The sequence below is a fragment of the Triticum aestivum genome, chromosome 7A (genome assembly GCF_018294505.1).
Source record: "Triticum aestivum cultivar Chinese Spring chromosome 7A, IWGSC CS RefSeq v2.1, whole genome shotgun sequence".
Taxonomy (NCBI): domain Eukaryota; kingdom Viridiplantae; phylum Streptophyta; class Magnoliopsida; order Poales; family Poaceae; genus Triticum; species Triticum aestivum.
Window position 1 is genome coordinate 451,808,647 of NC_057812.1, and position 13,778 is coordinate 451,822,424.

Sequence of the window (13,778 nt, forward strand, 5' to 3'; positions counted from 1 at the left end):
CTATGTATTCACACATGTATTACGATTTCCGGATAACACAATTATAGCATGAATAAAAGACAATTATCATGAACAAGGAAATATAATAATAATCCTTTTATTATTGCCTCTAGGGCATATTTCCAACATTAAGTTAAAAACAGAGTAATGCCTTAAGCAAGATGACATGATGTAGAGAGATAAATCCATGCAATATGAAATAAACCCCATCTTGTTATCCTCGATGGCAACGATACAATATGTGCCTTGCTGCCCCTTCTGTCACTAGGTAAGGACACCGCAAGATCGAACCCAAAGCTAAGCACTTATCCCATGGCAAGAACTACCAATCTAGTTGGCCAAACCAAACAGATAATTCGAAGAAACTTGCAAAGATAACCAATCATACATAAAAGAATTCAGAGAAGATTCAAATATTATTCATAGATAGACTTGATCATAAACCCACAATTCATGAGTCTCAACAAACACACCGCAAAAAGAAGATTACATCGAATAGATCTCCACAAGAGAGGGGGAGAACTTTGTATTTAGATTCAAAGAGAGAGAAGAAGCCATCTAGCTACTAACTATGGACCCGAAGGTCTGAGGTAAACTACTCACACTTCATCGGAGGGGCTAGGATGATGTAGAAGCCCTCCGTGATGATGACCCTCTTTCGGCGGAGCTCCGGAACAGGCCCCAAGATGGGATCTTGTGGATACAGAAAGTTGCGGCGGTGGAATTAGGTTTTTGGCTCCTGTTCTGATCGTTTGGGGGTACATGTGTATATATAGGAGGAAGAAGTACGCCGGAGGAGCAACGAGGGGCCCACGAGGCAGGGGGCGTGCCCTAGGGGGGCGCGCCCCCCACCCTCGTGACCGCCTCTTTTGTTCCTTGGAGCAGGTTCCAAGTCTCTTGGATCACGTTCGGTGAGAGAATCACATTCCCGAAGATTTTATTCCGTTTGGACTGCGTTTGATATTCCGTTTATCTGAAACACTGAAATAGGCAAAAAAAATAGCAATTCTGGGCTGGTCCTCCGGTTAATAGGTTAGTCCCAAAAATAATATAAAAGTGGAAAATAAAGCCCAATATAGTCCAAAACAGTAGATAATATAGCATGGAGCAATCAAAAATTATAGATACATTGGAGACGTATCACCGTGTCTACAACAATTTCACCCGAAAGGTTGAAGAGACAGTAGATGTGAAGTTTGATGAATCTAACGGCTCGCAAGTAGAGCAATTGCCAATTGATGTAGGAGACAAAGACCCTTCGGAAGCAATCCAAGACTTGTCTATTGGCAAGATTCGTCCAACGGAAGTGAAGGAGAGTACCTCATCCGTCCAAGTGGAAGCTTCCACCTCACGACAAGGTGAACCAAGAGTTGATACGGAAGCATCCATGAGTGGGACACGCCAAGACGAAGAAAACAAGGCCGTACACCAAGATGAACCTCATCAACCTCCTTCTCCACCACGACAAGAGAACGACAACGTCAACAATGAAGAAGGCCAAGAAGAAGAAGAAGAACAAGATGAAGAAGATGTTCCTCCCCGACCCAAGCAAAAGCTTCCACGAGTTCGAGCAAGAGTCGCCAAAGACCATCCTGTCGAGCAAATCTACAATGATATCCAAACCGGGAGAATCACTCACTCTAAAACTCGTTTGGCTAACTTTTGTGAACATTATTCATTCATCTCTAGCATTGAACCTATGAAGGTTGAAGAAGCATTGGAAGATCCAGATTGGATAAATGCCATGCATGAGGAACTACACAACTTTGAGAGAAATCAAGTGTGGACATTGGTCGAGAAGCCTGACAACAACCACAACATCATCGGTACCAAATGGGTGTTTCGGAACAAGCAAGATGAAGACGGTCAAGTCGTCCGCAACAAAGCGTGTCTAGTCGCCCAAGGCTACACTCAAGTCAAAGGTATGGACTATGGTGAGACATATGCCCCCGTTGCTAGACTTGAGTCCATCCGCATCTTACTTGCCTATGCTAATCACCATGATATCTGTAACACCCTCGATGCGACTATAGCTCCCACGTGTCGAGGCACGACTTAGAGACATAATCGCATTGAAGGCATATGTCGCAAATAAGGTAATCTTTACACATCCCATGTAATATAATAATAAAGGGGAGATAACATAGTTGGCTTACACTCGCCACGTCAATCAAGGTACATAAATAACATTACATCATCCAAACACTCATGGCCCAACTACGGCGCCAAAATAAAAGATAACCCAACATGCGACACGGTCCCGATCACCCCCAACTGGGCACCACTACTGATCATCAGGAAAGGAAACATAATAGCGTTGAGAGTCCTCGTCGAACTCCCACTTGAGCTCAAGCACGTCACCTGGAGCGGAATCATCAGGCCCTGCATCTGGTGTAATAGTAATCTGTGAGCCACAGGGACTCATCAATCTCGCACCCTCGCGATCAAGACTTTTTAAGCTTATAGGTAAGGCAAGGTAAAAATAAGTGGAGCTGCAACAAGCGACTAGCATATATGGTGGCTATCCTGTTCGCAAAAGAGAGCGAGAAGAGGAGGCAAAGCGCGAGCGAGAAACTAGAGAACAACCTGCGCAAGCATTACTCCAACACCGTGTCCACTTCCCGGACTCCGCCGAGAAGAGGCCATCCCGGTAACACACTCAGTTGATTCATTTTAGTTAAGTTAAGGTTCAAGTTATCTACAACCGGACATTAACAAATTCCCATCTGCCCATAACCGCGGGCACGGCTTTCGAAAGTTCAAATCCCTGCAGGGGAGTCCCAACTTAGCCCATGACAAGCTCTCACGGTCAACAAAGGAATAGACCTCCTCCCGAGATGTTCCGATCAGACTCGGTATCTCGGTTCTTCAAGACACTTCGACAGGTTAAAACAAGACCAGCAACATCGCCTGAATGTGCCGACAAATCCCGATAGGAGCTGCACATATCTCGTTCTCAGGGCACAATCAGATAAGCAATCCGTACAACTAAAACCAGCCCTCGAGTTTCCCCGAGGTGGCGCTGCAAGGGGCTCTAGGTTGGACCAACACTCAGAGGAGCATTGGCCCGGGGGGGTTTAAATAAGATGACCCTCGGGCTCCGGAAACCCAAGGGAAAAAGAGGCTAGGTGGCAAATGGTAAAACCAAGGTTGGGCATTGCTGGAAAAGCTTTAATCAAGGCGAACTATCAAGGGGTTCCCATTATAACCCAACCGCGTAAGGAACGCAAAATCCGGGAACATAATACCGATATGACGGAAACTAGGGCGGCAAGAGTGGAACAAAACACTAGGCGAGAGGCCGAGCCTTCCACCCTTTACCAAGTATATAGATGCATTAAGATAACAAGATAATATAATGATATCCCAACAAGTAAATAAATGTTCCAACAAGGAACGGCCTCCAATCTTCACCTGCAACTAGCAACGCTATAAGAGGGGCTGAGCAAAGCGGTAACATAGCCAATCAACGGTTTGCTAGGACAAGGTGGGTTAGAGGTTTGGCATGGAAATTTGGGAGGCTTGAAAGCAAGTGGTAGGCATCGTAGCATTGGCATAGCAAAAGAACGAGCAAACTAGCATAGCAAAGATAGTAGTGATTTCGAGGGTATGATCATCTTGCCTGCAAAGTTGTCAGAGTTGACTGGATTCTTGAAAGCAAACGCAACGGTATCCTCGTTAGTGAACTCGTCTCCCGGCTCTACCCAAACAAGACAAACAAGCAACAAGGAAACAATCAACCACGTGCAAGGATAAACCAAAATGATGCAAGGATGATATGCTATGCGGGATGCGATGCGGGATGCATATGCAAGATGTGACAGGAAATGCAAGATCTTGGACTCAACTTGGAAATCCAAGTGTTCCACTGGAAAGATGATATGAAATCGCTTGAAAACGATATAAAGAATGCCGGAATCAGAGTTACGGTTTGGAAATGGCAAGCAAAACAAATATGACACCGGTCTGCGATTTACAACAAGTAGCCATCTAAATGCAATGAGATTAACATGCTACAGCACCCAAACATGACAACAAAATACATGGCAGGGTTGCACTCAAGATGCTTAACAAAAGTCTAACACTGAGCTACGGCCAATTCATCCATTAACAGGTTCAAACAAGCATGACAAAAATGCATATGGTAAACAGATCTCAGATAGTGAAATTAACACTTGTCTGGAATTTCAGATCAGGTAGCCCTCTTCGGAGCAACAAAACTACATGCTACAGGACCTGAACATGGCAAAGTAAAGCATGGCATGGAGCTACTCAAAGAGCTTAACAAAAGTCCCTTAGTGACCTTGAGCCAAAAGGGATCAGAAAATACAATTGCAAGCATGTGAACATGGCAAAAACATAATTAGATCACAGACTTAGTGAAAACTGGAGCATGCTGAACACATATATCAAGTAGGCATGTTTACGAGCTCGATGCACTCACTACGGAGCAGGTCATGACAAACTAAGCATACACCCATCAAGAATACACAAAATTCAAGCTAGACATGGCAAGAACAATAGCATAGCATGCACGAATCAACTATAACTCATCGGCAAAATTGTAAACAAGTTGACAATCTGCCCAGATTCACAAAGTAGCCAAAGTAGAGATTGATTGACTCAAGCTAGGGTGCTCCATAATTACAAACAAAGACATGGATGGATAGAGCACTACAAGATTAACAAAACATCCTTACTGATCATCCTCAAAAGAGGTACGGATCACTCGGAAACAACAAGAACATAAGGCCATATGTAATAAACAGATCAAGGACTTAGTGAAATTACTAAGTCCCTGAAATGAGCATTACCAAGAGCACCACTTTACAAGCTCGTGCTAGTCACCACACACATCACAAAAATACATGGGTTGCACCTCTAGAAAGATGGCAAAACCCTTAACAAAACATATGTAGAGCTCATGGGCATATCATGCACACAATAATCATGGCAAAAATGACAAATATGCAAGTGGAGTAGCAGATCTGACAAATATCTCAAGTAGCCCTCTTCTAACCGCATTTCGGGCATTAAGATGAACTCAAATGAAAATGATGCAATGGAATGAAATGATGTACTCTTTGAGATGAACATTTTGATATGCTATATGCCAAAAACGGAGCTACGGATGCGGAGATATAGCATGATGAAGATGAGCACATGAGCTAGGGTTTGGGGATGAAAAAGTCAACCGAGAGGCTCCTCGGATCCAGATCCAGCGCGCGGATCGAGGCACGCCGGAGCACTATTCACCGGCGCCGGAGTTGACGAGGGGAGGCGCGGGGCGAGGCCGATCGGAGAGAAGGAGGCCGGGGCCGGCGGGCGCGGAGGCCGGGCGCGGAGGCCGGGCGCGGCGGCGGCGGAGGCGAGGCGGCGGCCACGGTGGCCGGCGTCGAAGGGGCGAGGTGGTGGCGCCGGCATCGAGCTCCGGGCACCCGAGATGGCGGCGGCGGCGCCGGGCTGGAGGAGCCGTCCGGCTCGGGCGGCGCGGAGGGAGGATGGCGGCAGGGCGCGGTGGGCTCGCGGGGGCCCCGAGCGGGCTTCGCGGGCCTCGGGCAACGGCTGTTCGGCGGGGACAGGTGGCAAGCGGCAGCTGGCCGGGCAGAGCGGGTGGATCCGGACATGTCCGGCCAGACAAAAAAATGTCCGCCGGCGCGAGAGGTGGGTGGCACTAGGGTTTCGTCCGTGAATTGAAATGGGGGGTTCTTTATATAGAGGTGGAGGGAGCTAGGAGAGTCCAAATGAGGTGCGGTTTTCGGCCACGCGATCGTGATCGAACGCTCTAGATGATGGAGCAGGTTTAGGTGGGTTTTGGGCCAAATTGGAGGGGTGTTGGGCTGCAACACACACGAGGCCTTTTCGGTCCCTCGGTTAACCGTTGGAGTATCAAACGAAGTCCAAATGATACGAAACTTGACAGGCGGTCTATCGGTAGTAAACCAAGGCCGCTTGGCAAGTCTCGGTCCAATCCGGAAATGTTTAATCCCCACACACGAAAGAAAGCTAGAAATGACCACCGGAGGAGAACGGAGCACCGGAATGCAAAACGGACAACGGGGAAAATGCTCGAATGCATGAGACGAACACGTATGCAAATGCAATGCACATGATGACATGATATGAGATGCATGACAACGACAACAACACACGGAGACAAAGACCCGAACCCAAGAAAATAAAATAACTTAACGCCAGAAACGGCAAGAGTTGGAGTACAAATTGGGAAAGTCATATCCGGGGTGTTACAATATCACCCTGTACCAAATGGACATTAAAAGTGCTTTTCTAAATGGTGAAATAGAGGAGGAAGTTTGTGTTAAGCAACCTCCCGGCTTTGTCAATTCTAAGAAACCTAATCATGTTTAAAAACATCACAAAGCTCTTTATGGTCTTAAACAAGCTCCTAGAGCGTGGTATAAATGCTTTACCAAGTTCCTTATTGAAAAAGGCTTTGAAATTGGAAAAATAGATTCTACCCTTTTTACTAAAAGGGTTAATGGTGAGTTATTTGTATGCCAAACTTATGTTGATGATATCATATTGGGATCAACTAACCCTCATTTTAGTGAGAAGTTTGGAAAGCTAATGTCGGAGAAGTTTGAGATGTCTATGATGAGTGAACTCAAGTTCTTTCTTGGTTTGCAAATCAAGCAAACTAAGGAAGGCACCTTTGTCTCTCAAACTAAGTACACCAAGGACTTATTCAAGAAGTTCAACATGCAAGAAAGCAAAGGTATGAAAACTCCCATGCCTACTAGTGGACATCTTGACTTGACTAAGGACGGTGAACTGGTTGATCCAAAAGTTTACCGCTCCATGATCCATTGTTATATCTATGTGCCTCTTGTCCCAATATTATGCTAAGTGTGTGCATGTGTGCACGATATCAAGCGGCCCCCAAAGAATGTCATCTTAAGGTTGTGAAAAGGATAGTGAGATACTTAATACATACACCAAATTTTGGCATTTGGTATCCTAAGAGGTCGTATTTTGATCTTGTTGGCTATTCCGACTCGGACTATGCCGGAGACAAGGTTGATAGAAAGTCCACTTCGGGTACTTGTCAATTTCTTGGTAGATCTCTTGTGTCTTGGTCTTCCAAGAAACAAAACTCGGTATCCTTATCCACCGCCGAAGCGGAATACATTGTCGCCGGTTCATGTTGTGCTCAATTACTTTGGATGACCCAAACTCTTAAAGATTATGGGATCAATGTGAAACATGTTCCATTGCTTTGTGACAATGAGAGTGCTATAAGATTGCACAATCCCGTGCAACATTCTCGAACTAAGCATATTGAAGTTCGTCATCATTTCATTCGAGATCATGTTGCTAAAGGGGACATTGATCTTAAGCATGTTCGCACCGATAAGCAATTGGCGGATATATTTACCAAACCGCTTGATGAGAAAGTCTTTTGCCGTTTGAGAGGTGAATTGAACATCATTGATGCTTCAAACTTGGAGTAGGAACTCCATTTGGATACATGCAAGGCATGAGCCTTTGACTAATCCTTGATATTTCTTTCATGTTGCTATTTATATGTCCTGGATATATTTGCACCCTTGCATGCTATCTAACCCTTGAAGGTACTTGGATGAATCCAAATCTATGAGATTGCAACTCCCTCACATCCTGAGCAATCTCTACATCACCAAGTCTCTACAAGATGGTGGTTGATGACAAGGAAGCACGAGACCCTTCAACATATCCTTTGACAAACTATATGTATCAAATTTCATGATTGTCATTTTGGATACACAAGTGCTCTTCCTTGCAAAACTAACCCATGTAGGTAGATGAACTCAAATTACAAGTGGTGCTCTCAACTCTTGATGAACTACATCAACCTCGAGCAACTCACACAAGTTTGACCACATGACTAGGATCAACACCACCACCCAAGGTATGTCATTCCATCTTAGAGAAGCTTAACCTCAAGTGATAGGTCAAAGCAACTCAACAAGATGTGAATACATCAAATGCTTAAACGAAAAATGGTAACCCCATTTTGAGCTTAAACGATGAGTGTCGGTGTCAAAACCAGCGGATCTCGGGTAGGGGTCCCGAACTGTGCGTCTAAGGCTGATGGTAACAGGAGGTGGGGGACACAATGTTTACCCAAGTTCGGGCCCTCTCTATGGAGGTAATACCCTACTTCCTGCTTGATTGATCTTGATGATACGAGTATTACAAGAGTTGATCTACCACGAGATCGTAGAGGCTAAACCCTAGAAGCTAGCCTATGATTATGATTGTTGTTGTCCTACGGACTAAACCCTCCGGTTTATATAGATACCGGAGGGGGCTAGGGTTACACAGAGTCAGTTAGAAGGGAGGAGATCTACATATCCGAATTGCCAAGCTTGCCTTCCACGCAAGGGAGAGTCCCACCCGGACACAGAACAAAGTCTTCAATCTTGTATCTTCATAGTCCAATAGTCCGGCCAAAGTATATAGTCCGGCTGTCCGAGGACCCCCTAATCCAGGACTCCCTCAGTAGCCCCTGAACCAGGCTTCAATGACGATGAGTCCGGCGTGTAGATTGTCTTCGACATTGCAAGGCGGGTTCCTTCTCTGAATACTCCATAGAAGATTTTGAACACAAGGATTGTGTCCGGCTCTGCAAAACAAATTCCACATACCATCGTAGAGAGTACAATATTCCACAAATCCAATCCGCTGACAACCTTTCCTAACGTGACACCACGCCACAACCCGGTCTTTATTCGAACCGTTCTCCCTAACCAGCTATTGCGCATGATGCGAGGTGGTTTTATGGGCATGTCTTATCGAAGCAGAGATCGTGTCCCCCTATCTCGGGATTCTCATCAATACGAGTATGGGTAATCCAACCGCGTCTTTAGCGCGACGCTTGGGGAATAAGCGAGTTTACCGGGCAAGTGGGGAGGCGCTAGATCCCTGCTGCCTTTATAAGGAGATAAGAACTCCCCTTTTTCACCCACGCCTTCTTCTGCCGCTTATCCATTCCCCTTCGCTCGAGCCCAAGCGCCCAAGCGTTCATCCTCTCTGGCCACAAAGGCCTTCCGAAAATGTCTGGATCCGAAGCAGGAGGTAAATGGATGGCCTCTACCGTCCGGGAGAAGAATATCAAAAAGCTTCGGGAGGCCGGGTACCTGGCCCAGAAACTCAGGCACCGTCTCCCGACGGCAGGACAGATCGTCCCTACTCCGGAACCCCACGAGAGGGTTGTTTTCCTCCCTCATTTTGTCCGCAGGCTAGGGTTTCCCCTCCACCCATTCATTCGCGGTATCATGTATTACTATGGGATCGATTTTCATGATCTATCCCCCAATTCCTTCCTCAACATCTCGACATTCATCATCGTGTGCGAGGCCTTTCTCTGCATCTCGCCACACTTCGGCTTAGGGCTGAAGATCTTTAATGTGAAGCCCGAGGTAGTGGGCGGCGAGCACGCCGAGTGCGGAGGCGCCATGGTGAGCAAGATGCCCAATGTCACATGGCCAACAGGTACTTTCAATGATTCCGTCAAAGGGTGGCAGCAGCAGTGGTTTTACATCACTGAGCCGCGCGGCACGAAATGGGCCACTGCTCCTGAATTCCGATCCAGAGCCCCCCTGCGGCTTACGTCCTGGCCCAAGAAGGGCCTGGATTGGTCTTCGTCCGATGATCTGTCGGCGCTCCAGACGCGCGTCAAGGATATGGAAGACAAGAATATCAAACTTGTCAATGTAGTCCAGGTGATGTTAATTCGCCGGATCCTTACTTGTCAACACCGGGCTTGCAATTTATGGGAATTGGATCCCGGCCAAGCACCAGACCCTGCGAGAGCTCTTTGGCTCCTCACACAAAGACATCTGGAAGGTGCTTTTTAAGTCCGGCAAATCATGGCCAGATTCAGCCGAGGACTGCGGGTACCACCTGTCCCGCCCCACAAGTTCGGTAAGCCATTATAAGTTTTATTCGCATAACCCAAGGGAAACGCTTAATGTGTTTTCCATAACTCTCCTAGGGCTGGATGAAGAAGGCGGGGCGGATCTACTATCTGGCCCCGCTACCTGAAGAACCGGCCGGCCCGCTTCTAACAAAGATGTTGGTCCCGGCGCCCTACAAGGCGCCGAAGAAGAAGGCCGAGAGAGGGGCCAAGAAGACCAGGGGCGGCCTCCATCATCGTGGCGCCTCGGACACGATATCCGAAGACTCCAATGCCCGTTCTTCCTCCGAAGAGGACGAGGAGGAGAAGGAAGGCGAATCCCCAGCGGGGGGGGGGGAGAAAGAAAAGGACAGCCTCCACATCCTTGGAGGCCGAGTCGCCTAAGAAGGTAAAAACTCTTCTTCCAGAGGAGTCCACCGCCGCTGATAGTAGCCCGGAGCGGGATCCTAGGGCTCAGCCCCTGGTGAACTCGTGAGTATATAAAATCTGAACACAGTTATGCGTCCAGACTCATCATGGCATAATATTTTAATCTGGGCCATACTTTTTGCAGTCCGGCAAGGTCCCGCGCCGAGCAATCCTCGTCGGAGGATTTGCTAGGCTCAGATGCTATGGGGAGCGGGACACCCCCGAAGGCCCCTTCCCCCAAACACGTGAATGACACCGAGGCTTCGTCCTAGGAGGACCCAGGCCAAGGAGGGGGGAAAAGATTGCCAAGCTGACGCCAGGAGGTCAAACTTCAGGGGCCGGGCCCATGGGAGAGAAGGCTCCCATGGGCGTCGTCGGCGGGAGCCGTCTTGAATCCTGCCCCCAGCCGAATGCAATTCCGGAGACCAATATGGTTCCAGAGTCAGGCAGGCAGCCTCCCTCGGCTAGAGGGGTGTACCTGTTCCACCAGCAACCTATGTCCAACCAGAGGTGCTGGATACTTTATTGGCGGCGCTGAAAAGCGCCTCCATCATTGATAAACACCGTGCCCTTATGGGTGCGGTGATTGAGAAGATTCAGTCTGCAGAGAGTGGACTGAATGAAGCCTGTATTAGCCTTATAAGAGGCTTTGAGGTATGTTTTATGAGGTTTCGAAGAGTGTCACAGTATAGATAGTAGCCCCTGATACACTGTTCGGTGAGAGAAAGAACCGGACAGAGGATCAAATCTATGCTCGCAGGAGACTTACTTGATGACATTTACCTCTCTTCTTTGATAAACATGCATCTGTAGTGACTGCCGCCTCTCATACTGCGGAGGTCTCCGGACTAAATCAAAGTCTGAGCGGGCCATAGAAAAATTGGGCCAGTTGAAAAGGCGGTTGGAGGATAAACAAGGTATGCACAAACCTTGCTCACATTCGGTGCGAATGAATTTTAAAATATGTTTTGTGATTTTCGCCAGGGACGATGGCCGAAGTCGAGGCTCTTAAGAAGGTTGTTGCCAAGGCCGAGAGAAAGGCAGCCGCAGAGCAGGCTCTTCATGAGAAGCACGAGGCCGGGGTTATTGAAGCTGAGCAAGAGCTTCAAGAGGTCGTGAAAAGATGCGAGACCTTAGAGCAGAGTCTAACAGAGAAAGAATCCGAACTTACTAAGGCTCATCAGGCTGCATGCGATGCCCAGGGGGAAACCCAAGGTGCCCTGCAGGAGATCCAAGAGGCGAGGAAGATCGCGGCGGGTAAGGCTTGTTCCATGTAAGGCAAATACTTGGGGAGAAAATCATGTTTCTAATCTTGAGTTCGGATTTCTCCAGGGGTATTTGCGGAGCTGCCACACAGCATATCTGATGCCGCACAATTCTACCGAGCCGAAGAAAGGAACACTGCGAATAAGCTCTTCTGGTCACAGTATTTGGCACCGAATTATCCGGTGCCTTTTGTCGATCAACTAAAACGGCTGATCGAACTGCAAAAGGCGGCCGAGCTAGCCATGAAGGATTTGATTATCTGGCTATGGCCCGCTAAGCCGATTCCAGACAACTACTTCGGGCTCGTGAAGCGGCCTGCGAGTGCCTGCCCTCGACTGGACATCATCAAGAGGTCGGTCTGTATAGAGGGTGCGCGAATGGCCTTCGCCCGCGCAAAGGTGCACTGGGGGAAGATGGATGCTGAAAAGCTGGTGACCGAGGGACGCCGGAGGGAAAGGAGCACCGCAAGCCTGAGTTATATTATGAAAGTGTCCTGAAAGGATCCTGCCTTGCAGCGGAGCAAGGCACCAAGGACATTATATTTCCATGAATACAATCATGTTGTCCTTTGCAATGTTGAACAAGGTCATTTCTATTATTTATTGCCTGTTATATGAAAGTTTATCCTCCTGCGCGGTCGTTTTATATATTAATTATGAGAGTTGGCCAGTCGTCGGCTTCTGCCCCCATGTAGGAAGTACGGGGGTGTTCGGGATAAACCTGATCACTCTTTATCCCAGTTTTGGGTCCTTCGAAGGAGGTGTTCAGCACAACGAACCAGGCAATCGGACTATAGGGCTTTATAACTCTCACTTAGCCATAGGAGCTTTAGAAAAGGAAGGTAGGCGCAGCCCCTGGTATTCAGAAGACCGCACAAGGGGCTCTATAAGCACCTGATCGGAAGAAAAGCCGATCCATCGCACGCTGCACTGGTTATGGCATTATGCGGGAGAAATCCTTAAAGATTTTACAACCTCTTGAACAACTGACCAGCTCTCGCCGTATCATGACAGTCAGTTTTCAGCTTTCTCTACTGAGGTGCTCGTCCCGAAGAACCGGGACACAATCGCAGTAGTTCTCCCTGTGCCGCCTTAGCCGATATAGCAGAACGTAAGGCAGCAAAACATGGGAGCCGGGCAAACCCAACATTTGACCCAAGACATGATTCGGAGCTGATGCATATAATGCTATAAGTTCGGGGTGCCGAACTACCATTAAGGTGTTCGGACTTCATTGCCGTATTATGGGTAAAACAAAGCCCCTGGCATATTAAGGCATATCGCGGCATACAGATGCCATTTGACAAAAGAGTTTCAAATAAGAAACAACGGCAGATATGCGTCGTATAAATCCACATGTTATATTTGAATAATACGTCAATGCATATGAGTACATGTAATGTAATAAAAAGAGAAAGTGACTGCGGAACATACTGAGACCAGGCAGGAAGAAGCTGTGTGCAGATCCGGAGTGCAGTCGGATGGTCATCGAGGGGAATATCTAAGGGTTCCCTTGCGCGTTCGAGCTGTTTCCATATCACCGGTCCTGGCCTGGGCAAAAATGAACCTATAAAGAAAATGCAAGAAATGTTTGTGTGCTAGAGAGCGGTTTAGCCGTAGTATGTGGCCTGTCCTGGCTTTTGCCGGGGTGTTTAATTAAGCTCTGGACGAGCTGGGCTATCCTGCCGCGAAGTAGTTCAGAGTCCTTTGGCGGTGTCCGGGAGCTTGGCCGTCGACTCGAGGTTCGATTGAAAAGTGCCACTCGTTGCTCCTGCTATTAAAGCAGCGGTATAGTCTTTGGTACCGAGGGGGAGTTCGGCCTTACCATTAACCGTGATGACGCCGCGCAGACCGGGCATTTTGAGCTTACGGTAGGCATAATGTGGCACTGCGTTGAATCGAGCGAACGCAGTTCGTCCGAGCAGTGTCTGATAATCACTGCGAAAGGGGACGATGTCGAAGATTAACTCTTCGGCACGGTAATTGCCCGGTGATCCGAAGACTACCTCAAGGGCGATGGAGCCTGTACAGCTGGCCTCCACACCTGGTATAATACCTTTAAAGGTGGCTTTAGTGGGCTTGATCATCGAATGATCGATACCCATCTTGCACACTGTGTCCTGGTAAAGCAGGTTTAGACTGCTGCCTCCGTCCATAAGGACTCGTGTGAGGTGGAACCCGTCAAT